At 43.5% G+C, this 9,400-nt stretch overlaps 1 pseudogene; it reads right to left on the minus strand.

Moving 5' to 3' along the window:
• Positions 1–7,563: 7,563 nt before the first annotated feature.
• LOC121487034 lies at positions 7,564–8,957 on the minus strand (annotated as a pseudogene).
• Positions 8,958–9,400: the final 443 nt, after the last annotated feature.

Here is a 9,400-nt window from a genome sequence, read left to right on the forward strand (position 1 = left end):
ATGTGGTAGCTCCCTTTTGCTTTGTGCCGCTTCTTCTCCAAGGGTCACATCCATCACCTCCCTGAAAAGCCTGGTGCTTCCTGTGCAGCCTCAGTGGGGGCAGGTTTCTACTCCCAGCCATCTGTACCTCCCATTGCCACCCAGGGCTAGAGCCTCTTCTGCTCATCACATTCCTCCATCACTAGCTTTATTTTCTGCTTCCCTTCAAGGACTTCAACTTTTTCAGAAGAGTGTACTCATAATTCAAGTGCACCTCAGCGTGGTCAGGTGTTAACTCCTGGGCAGGTCTCGGGGCCTGGGGCAAATGTGGCTGCTCCCCCTCAGCCAACCTGTTGGTGATCTGTGGGTATGAATAAGCAGTTTTCTGAAAAGGGGTTTAGGATATGGGTGGCAGTGAGAGGTTATCAACAGACTATCTAATAGGTACCAACTACACTTAGATCTCACTGAAACTCAACTGGGAAATAGTTGTTAAGCCCCCATCTCTTCCGGAACCCTTTGGCTTGGGTTTGGTTTCACAGATTGGCAGAGTAAGCAGGCTCTGCAGCCACCCCCTGTTGCATTAAGTGATGCCTTTGAAAAGCAAAACAAGCTCAGTTAGAGGCCAGAAGAGCAAGCTTTATTATGTTTCCTTAAATAGAAGATCCATAGCTCCTACAGCCTGCCCTGACACAAGGCAGACATTTGGTAAATGTTACCTGCTATTTTAATTTTTGTAGAAGACCCGAAACAAATAGTATTTGAAGCTGTCAAAGTGGGATTGCTGAATTCGAAGCTGGCACTTTGATTTGCTTAGCACTTTTCTAGACCAAGGCCAATCACAGAGCTATCAGCTGAGAGCACTCAGTAAAACTTAACATTATAGGGGAGCCTGGGTGGCTCAATGGGTTAAGCTTCTGAGTCTTGGTTTCAGCTCAGGCCATGATCTCAGAGTCGTGAGATGGAGTCCTGTGTTGGGACCATGCTCAGCAGGAAGTCTGCTTGAAGATTCTTTTCCATCTGCCTCTCCCCCAACTGCCTCTCCCCCAATGTGCACGTTGTGTGTATGCAGGTTCTCTCTCCCTTTCTTTAAAATAAATAAATCTTTTAAATTTGTTTTCTTTTTTTTTAAGATTTTATTTTTTATTCATGACAGACACAGAGAGAGGCAGAGACATAGGCAGAGAGTGAAATAGGCTCTTCACAGGGAGCCCAATGCAGGACTGGATCCTGGGACCGGGATCATGCCCCAAACCAAAGGCAGATGCTCAACAGCTGGGCCACCCAGGCGTCCCATACATAAGTCTTAAAAAAAAATCATATTATAAAAGACTGTGTTATCAGGATAAGAAAATTTAAAACAGACAAGTGGTTGGTATGAATGCAAGTCAAAACCGGGGTTAGAACCAATGATGGCAACTCCCACCCTGTACCATTCCAGGATAATGATATATCATCCTTCTTAAAATCAGATATTTCACCTTCTCTATTCCAGGTAAAAGGAAATGTAACTCTTCTCAGCAGTGAACTCTGCTGAGGTGAAAAGACTCCTGGGTGGGGCACCTGGGTTACTTAGTTGGTTAAGTCTCTGCCTTTGGGTCAGGACATGATCCCAAAGTCCTAGGCTCAAGGCCCCCCTCCCACCCTGGCCTCCCTACCCCCACCACCGATTGGGTTCCCTGCTCAGCGGGGAGTGTGCTTCACCTGCTGCCCCTCCCTGCTGTTTATGTGCCCCTCCCTTCCCAAATAAATAAACAAAATCTTTAACAAGTGGAGAAAGTCATACCAACCAATAGATAGAAATCAGGGCACTTGGGTACTGGATATGGCTGCCATAAACTAATACCTCAAATCATACAGTTACAGAAACCAAGTCTATCTATCTATCCAATTATGGATAGACCAAGATCACACAGAGGGCAAGACAGTACTCCTTAATTTATAGCACAGAACTTCTCAGGGTGCAGTTGGCTCCAAATGTCCTCTTTGTGGTGATGGGGGCAGGACCAAACTGTTTAACTGAGGGCTTCAGGGAAAGGTCAAAAGGCCAGGAGGACAATGAAATCCAATATTCTTAGTTTGACTGGGATTCCCCAACTTGACAGTTGATATAAAAAAAAGTCCAAATGTCCTCTTAAGGCCCAAAATCTATACTATCTTTTTGGCACTTGGCCTTCTGGTAACTATTCACTGAAGAATCACTGAATGGTGCCAACAATGACTTGGGTTTCCCATAGCATTGGACTCCCAAATTCCTCTACCCTGTTCACAACCTTCCTAGCTATCCTTGCCTAAAATTAATATTTTCAAAACCAGATAACAGCAAGATAGGCATTCTAGTTTTCAGATGGGGAAAAGCAGCATAGCTCAGATCTCAGGCCAGAGAAGGTTGTGGAGCACAGTGGCAGGTACCATGCTCATGATAGCTGCAGGGAGACTGCCCAGCTGTGGCTGGTCTCTTGGATTCAGCCATTTCTGTAGCCCCACACACCAGTGTCTTTTTCATCACCATCAGGCCACCATACTACGTTCCAGGTACCTGTACTGAGGTCAGGAAATTGTCCCTAGACAGTGCTGGGGCAATTATAGGAGCTACCTCATGAGTGTCCTTTCTCTCAGGGGCTGTAGTCTGTGTCACTTTGGCACAGGGCAGGAAACTCTGCCTCTTGTATTTTGTCTGGTTTTATAGAATTTCCTCTTTGTTGGAAGAGAAAGGGAATTTCTAAAAGAGAAAATGCTATGCTTTTAAAATCTTGCTGAGTCTGATCCTATCCTTGGCATAAGCCCATTACAATTCTGGGGATACTATAAAAGAAACCATTAATGCATTTGAAGGATAGTAACATAAACTAGAAATATTACATTCTAATCTTGTTAGTTCAAAATTTTCCATAAGACTAAGCTTAAACTATGGAGAATGATACATGCCTTTGGCTGTCTCCCTGAAGAATGCTGAGAAGCCATCTCTAAGAAGCATGGGTAGCCTGAAGCATTCTAAGCTCAACTTAAAACGTATTTCAATCTTGTGTGTGTGTGTGTGTGTGTGTGTGTGTGTGTGTGTGTGAGAGAGAGAGAGAGAGAGAGAGAGAGAGGTTGCAGAGGGAGCGAGGATCTTAAGCAGGTTCCACGCTCAGCGCAGAGTGCAACCAAGGGCACAATCTCACAAACCTGAGATCATGACCTGAGCTGAAATCAAGAGTCAGACACTTAACTGACCGAGCCACCCAGCACCCCAAAGCATATTTCAGTTTTATATAAACTAATAATTCATTTCATCAGCATTCAGAGATTTTTATTTGAAATGTTGTTGTTATAAAAGCTCTGAGGAAAATCTAGAAAGATAGATGATCCTTCTGTTCCTAGTTTAAATATCAGTTGAGGACTAGGAAAAAGTATTCCTTATGATTATCTTTTTTTTTTTCCTTATGATTATCTGAAGCCTACTTTTATATCTACAAGATGACTTAAAAGAAGTCAATTCTTTACATATTTGACAGGACAAAGTATCTTTTTTTATATAGCAGTTTCTGTAAAAAAAAAAAAGAAGTAATGTTTTATATGTTTTTATTTGGAATTCCCATAATATATGCCTCTTTACTTCTCAGTCATGAAAAGACAATAAAAATACAGTTTTTGATGTATCAGATCACCCTATCATCACCATGACATAAAGATGGGGAAAGTACCCCCAAAAAGGCCTCATGTCTCACTTTGAGCCAGGCAGGAGCACAAGGATGGTCTGCCTTCAGGCATGAGTTCCTCCTAGACCACCCTCTGTGGTATGGAGAGTAAGACCCCAAGTTATCAGGGAACTCTCAAGTCAGACTTGTTAATAACCAACAACCACACACCTCTAAGGAAGAACCAACATCATGAAAGAGAGATGACAATCTCTATAAATGGAGAATCTTTTCTAAAGGCCAGAATGGGGCTCAAAAATAACATATACTGTTAATATGCTGTGGGCTAAGAGACGATGGCACGTGCAGAAAGTAGACTAGGTAAGGAGACAAGATCTTCCAAGGGGAAGACAGTTTTTACAGTTAAAGAATTTGCCAGATGAGCTGAACAGCAGAAAAGACACAGCTCAAGAGTAAATCAATGAACAGGAATATCAAGCCAGAAACTTTTTGAGAACATAATATAGAGCGAGGGAAGACAGGAGGGAAAGTTGAGATATAAAAGACAAAACTTAAAGTTCCAACATCATTCCCTAGTTGTTCCATTTATGTTGCCATTAGCTCCTTCCTAGCCAAAAAATAAGTCACCTGAGCCATTCATTTCTCTTCTTAGGTTTGTGGAACTACATAGCCCACCTTAGGGGCCACGGTTATCCCTGTGCCTGCTGAGCTGAGCCCACCTATACCTCAACACAGGAAGTGCCAGAGAGTCTGCATTCCACCCTCTTATGCCCCATGGTCTGTGGTGGTTCCTCCTTCTGGACCCTGCTCCACTGCTCTTCCTTCCCAAACCCTGGTTTCAAATTAAAGATTGCTCCTGGAGGAGGAGTACAAGGCTATGAGGCTCAGGAGAGCTCTCCTGCATGGGGTCTCCATCTGGTGAATGCACAGTCCTAGCATTTTGTCCAGGGACTTTCAAAACCTAGGGAGGCAGATTTCTTTTCTCCCTTTCTCTCTCTCTAGGCTCCTACCAACTGGGAGTTCTTAGAACTTTCCTCAGTGACTTCTAGGTGAAGCTTTGCCACTGTTTTCACTGAAAGCCCATTGGAAGGCTTTCATGATCACCACCATTTCAACACACATATAAGCAATTAAATTAAAAAACAACAACAAGCCAATGTACACAAACCCTTTGGCAGCAGCATGGCGTGAGAGAGACTGGAGTCCCTACCTTGGGAAATAGCAACAGAGATTTGGTTCAGCAAACCAGGACCCTGGACTTTGGCAGTTTCCGTCGTTGCAAATCCAAACATGCCAAATCCTGAGTGACAACATACTAACTCTAAAAAGGCAATATTTGCCAGAATTAAAAGAGTGGAAATAAATTTGTACTGAAAAAGAAAGCCACAGGCTTGCCATGAATTAATTGAGCTGGGAGGACAGGCACAGATCAGGGCAACTGTATGGGTCACAGGAATCATTGTTTTTCTAAGGTTAAGCTGTATCTGTAAAATGCTGTGAGGACTCCCTCTTGAGATGCTACTGCTTTCTTACCAATGAGGTCACTCAATCTGCTTTGTCCCACATATTACTGGGTTACCCAATTGCTAAGGTACCCTGTCCTCGTCACAACACCTGTTATGGCCTGAATGTTTGTCTTCCCCAAATTCAGATGTTGAAATTCTAACCCTCAGTGTGACGTCACTGGGAGATGTGGCCTTTGGGAGGTGATTAGGTCGGGAGATTGGATTCTTCTAGAATGAGATTAATGCCCTTCTAATTAAAGACCCAAGAGTGTGTTCTCCCTGCTGTCTGCCATGAAAGGATACAACAGAAAGATGAGCCTGCAAACAATGAAGCAGGCTCTTGCCAGACATCAGATCTGCCAGGACCTCGATCTTGAACTTCCTAGCCTCTAGAACTGCAAGTAATAGTAAACGTTTGTTGTTTAAGCCACCCAGCCTAGGGTCATTTGTTGTAGCAGCCTGAACTGACTAAGGCAGTGCCCAAGACCTGATTAATCCCCCCTGCTACTACTTTCCCCTCAGAAAGAGCATCCAATCCAGAACTGACCTCTGCTTCTCATACACCTGCCTCAGCTCCTTTGGGGGTGGTCCAAACTTTGCAAAAGATGCTTTCCTCCTCCCTCATGGTGAGCAGCACTCTATGGTTCCTGAGGAATGTCTTCCCTCACTATATTAAGTGAGTAAATCTGATTTTAACAGATCCTGGGCTTGTCATTGGTGGTCTTTGGAAGATTAGGTGTTAACACTTCTGAGAAAGTTCCTGAATGGCTGCTTTATGAAGAAGCAAACTGTCCCCAAAGCCAGTTTTGCACCTTCTAATCACAGATGCACAGCTAAACAAAACCACCCAGGTGCTGGTTTCTCATAGCACTTAACACTTTGGCTTAGAAGTTCCTCATATGACCGTTCCACTTTAATCAGTTTTTGACAAAATGGCCAATTGGTGGTGGGTACAAAGTGCACTGATAAGTAATGTTAATATTACGGAACAATTTTTTGAGTGCCAAGCGTATGTGTGTGTGTGTGTGTGTGCATTGTGATAAATGTCTGACAAAGACTAAAAGTAAAAGTCAGAATAACCCATTAGCTGGTATTGTTAACTGGTATTGTTATTATCCCTATCCCCTAAATTATGAAATAGGGTCAGAGAACAAGAAGTGGCAAAAAGAACCAAGCTTTGAGGCAGCTCAACTTCACAGCCAGGCCTGACCAATGAGCACATATACCTGGGTCTAGTTTCATCTCTGTGTAACCTTGCCCTATATAACCTTGGATAAGCTGTTCATCTCTAAGGTTCAGGCTCATTCATTTGCAAATTAGGGATACTTCAGGACTTATAACTCCCAGACCATTCCTACGAACTCCATATTTATAAACTCACCTGCCTACCTAATTTTTTTATCAGGAACTATGTAGGGTGTGAAATTTTTGCTGTGGCTAGCCTGCTGTAATGTCATGGATGCTGGCAGAAAATGCAAGGTATTTAAGTCAGAAACAAAGGACTTCATTACTAATGGCACAGTAAGTAGCATGAACTTCATGTTCATATTGGTTCCCTCATTCCTCAAGTACCATGGAGGAAACATGGGGCACCCTGAGGAATCCTGAACATAGGGACCCCAAATCTTTTATAATGGGCAGTAATCCTGGCTGAGTTTTCCTTAGAGGGACAAGACAGGAAGCAAACCTGCCATCTGCTCTGGAAAGAGATACTCTTTCCACATTTTAAATATATTCACTATATAAACATCCTTGAAAAGATAGGCTGGACCAAGTCTTTCAGTGCCTTTGCCCACAAGATGTGCAGGCATAAATCCATGGAGAACTGGCTCCCCCAATATCCATTCGTTATTTCTATACTCTCTTGGCTTCTTGTGAATTTCTTGACAAGTGAGACATTCTGATGACTCTGACCAATAGAGGCTGGGGCCAAATCCATTCATTTGGTTTCATATAGCATTTAAAGTTACTATCAATAGGTACTAAGCAGCAGGATGAAGCCAACTTGGGGTGTTGACCTCCAGCTATGCCCTTCAGGGTCCTGAATGCAGCCAGGTTGAACAAATCTAATAAACCATCATTGTCATTAAGATTCTGTACTGACCTTTCTATGCAGTGTAAGGCATTAATGCAGGTGTAGCAGGATGTATTAGGGAGTGCACAGTCTCTGCCTTGTCCCCTCAGGAAGAAGTCTAGGGCAATCCTGATATCCATAATAACCTCAGGCAGTGGGATGAGGCTGGCCTGAGTGCTTCCCATGGCCAAACTGATCATGTCATTAAAATCAGAAAACAAATTTTGTATCACCTTTTCTAACCAGATGACTCCCATGGTAGGGAAAACTGTCTGCAATATGTGTTTAAGTGATAAGTCAGTTATTGCTATGAAAGATTCCCCTGAGTAACCAAGAGTAACCTCATTTAGGTAGATCTCTGCAATCACTTTAGGGCTGTCTGACCTCCTGGTGGTGTTTTCTTAGGACCACCCTTAAAAGAATAAGCCCATGTCTTTTTGAGAAGGAGGCAAATTAATGCCTGAATTCTACACAAGAAGTGCAGTGCCAGAGGTCCACATGGGCCTCCAGAAAGAAAATGCTGTTGACAATTGTCAGAAACTCCCACAGGAGGTCCACATCTGTGGAAGCACACAGGTTGAATACCCCCAATGTGACTTCCTGGCAGGCTGGTAAGCCCTAGAGTTCCCAGCTTCTGTTTGAGTAATTGAATCTAGTCCTTGTTTTATTGGAGGCCCGGCTTGGGCAATGTGTCCACATCACCAAACAGCAGTGTTTGCCCACCCCATGTAATGACTGAGCAACATTCATAAGAATTGGGGTGGAAAAGATGTCCATAGGTGTTGACAGATGTTCTGCATGGGAAGTGCCAGAGCTGGGGCCATCACCTGCTCTTCCCAGTAGTCTTCCCTGTCAAGTTAAAATTAATGGCACTCAAATAATGATCAGAGCTATCTAGCAGGGAGAAGCAGACCTAGAGGTCAGTTAAACTTAAGAAACTTGCCAAAGTTTGGTAGACTCACACTAGGGCATTTCCCTTTGTGAGGAAGGCTTTAGGGGCAGTTCTGAAGACAATTTTTTTTCATAAAAAAGTATTTGTCTATAATTTGTTTGTTTTTAAGAATTAAATGGCAAAATATATACACCGTGGAGTCTGAATCCCCCATCAGAATGTGAATAATGGTTCTGGTGAGGAGCTCCTGAATATACTCTTTGGCATGGGTGACTGCCATCCTTGGAGCCACACGTGGAGGTGGGGGGCCTTTCACCAACTTCACAAAATAATGGCCATAAACCTTCTCCATGATCTCAAAGCATCCTCTGCCATGGTATCGGATGAATTTCAGGTACTGGCCTCGCCCTGAGGTCAACTCAGCTATATATAAATTGGATCTGAATTCCACATTGTGGTCTCTCACAATCTCACAATCTCACAATCTCACAAGCCGTATCTTGTGCTTCTAAGAGAATCTCTTTAATTATTTGGGTCCCCTTTTTGTCACTGAATTCCAGTTGAGCCAAAGCCTGGTCAAAGGACATTCCTCATATCAATTTTGCCAAATACCACATCTTGTCTTTGCTGTATTTTATTTGCCTTCAACAATGGTAGATTTCTGCTGGTCTCCAAGGTTCTCCAGGCAATTGTGGAGGATAAACAATTTTATACTTCTTTTCCTATTTTTGAGAAATGTCCAGAGACCCACTCATGTGGATATGTGACTGGGGTAAAACATCGTGAGATGAAATAAGCCCTAAGGCCAGCTTCCCCCTCAGATTCTGCCTCCATAATGCACCCAAATATTTCAGTATTGCTGCCATATTCTTTCTTCTTCCCTCTACTGAAGACAAAAATTATTAACATCTCTCTTCCCCCCATACATCTCTCTTTCCCCCATACATGCTAGCCAAGGATGTTCCCTCCACCCACCCACCCACTCCACTGGTCCTGTATGGGGGCGTTGCTTTCTCTCCACCAACCACAAAATCACTGAGTAGATATAACTTCATCTTTTCCAATATCCCTCTCCCATCCAGACATTTGTCTTTAATGGCCATGTGCAACAGGGACAAACACATCTTTTAAAAACTTACAGAGAGGGGCACCTGGGTGGCTCAGTGGTTGAGCGCTTGCCTTCAGCTCAGGGCATGATCCTGGGGTCCTGGGATTGATTGAGTCCCACATCAGGCTCCCCGTAGGCAGTCTGCTTCTCCCTCTGCCTGTGTCTCTGCCTCTCTCTGTGTGTCTCTCATGAATAAATAAA

This window comes from Vulpes lagopus, chromosome 3, assembly GCF_018345385.1.
Source record: "Vulpes lagopus strain Blue_001 chromosome 3, ASM1834538v1, whole genome shotgun sequence".
In the NCBI taxonomy this organism is placed as follows: Eukaryota; Metazoa; Chordata; class Mammalia; order Carnivora; family Canidae; genus Vulpes; species Vulpes lagopus.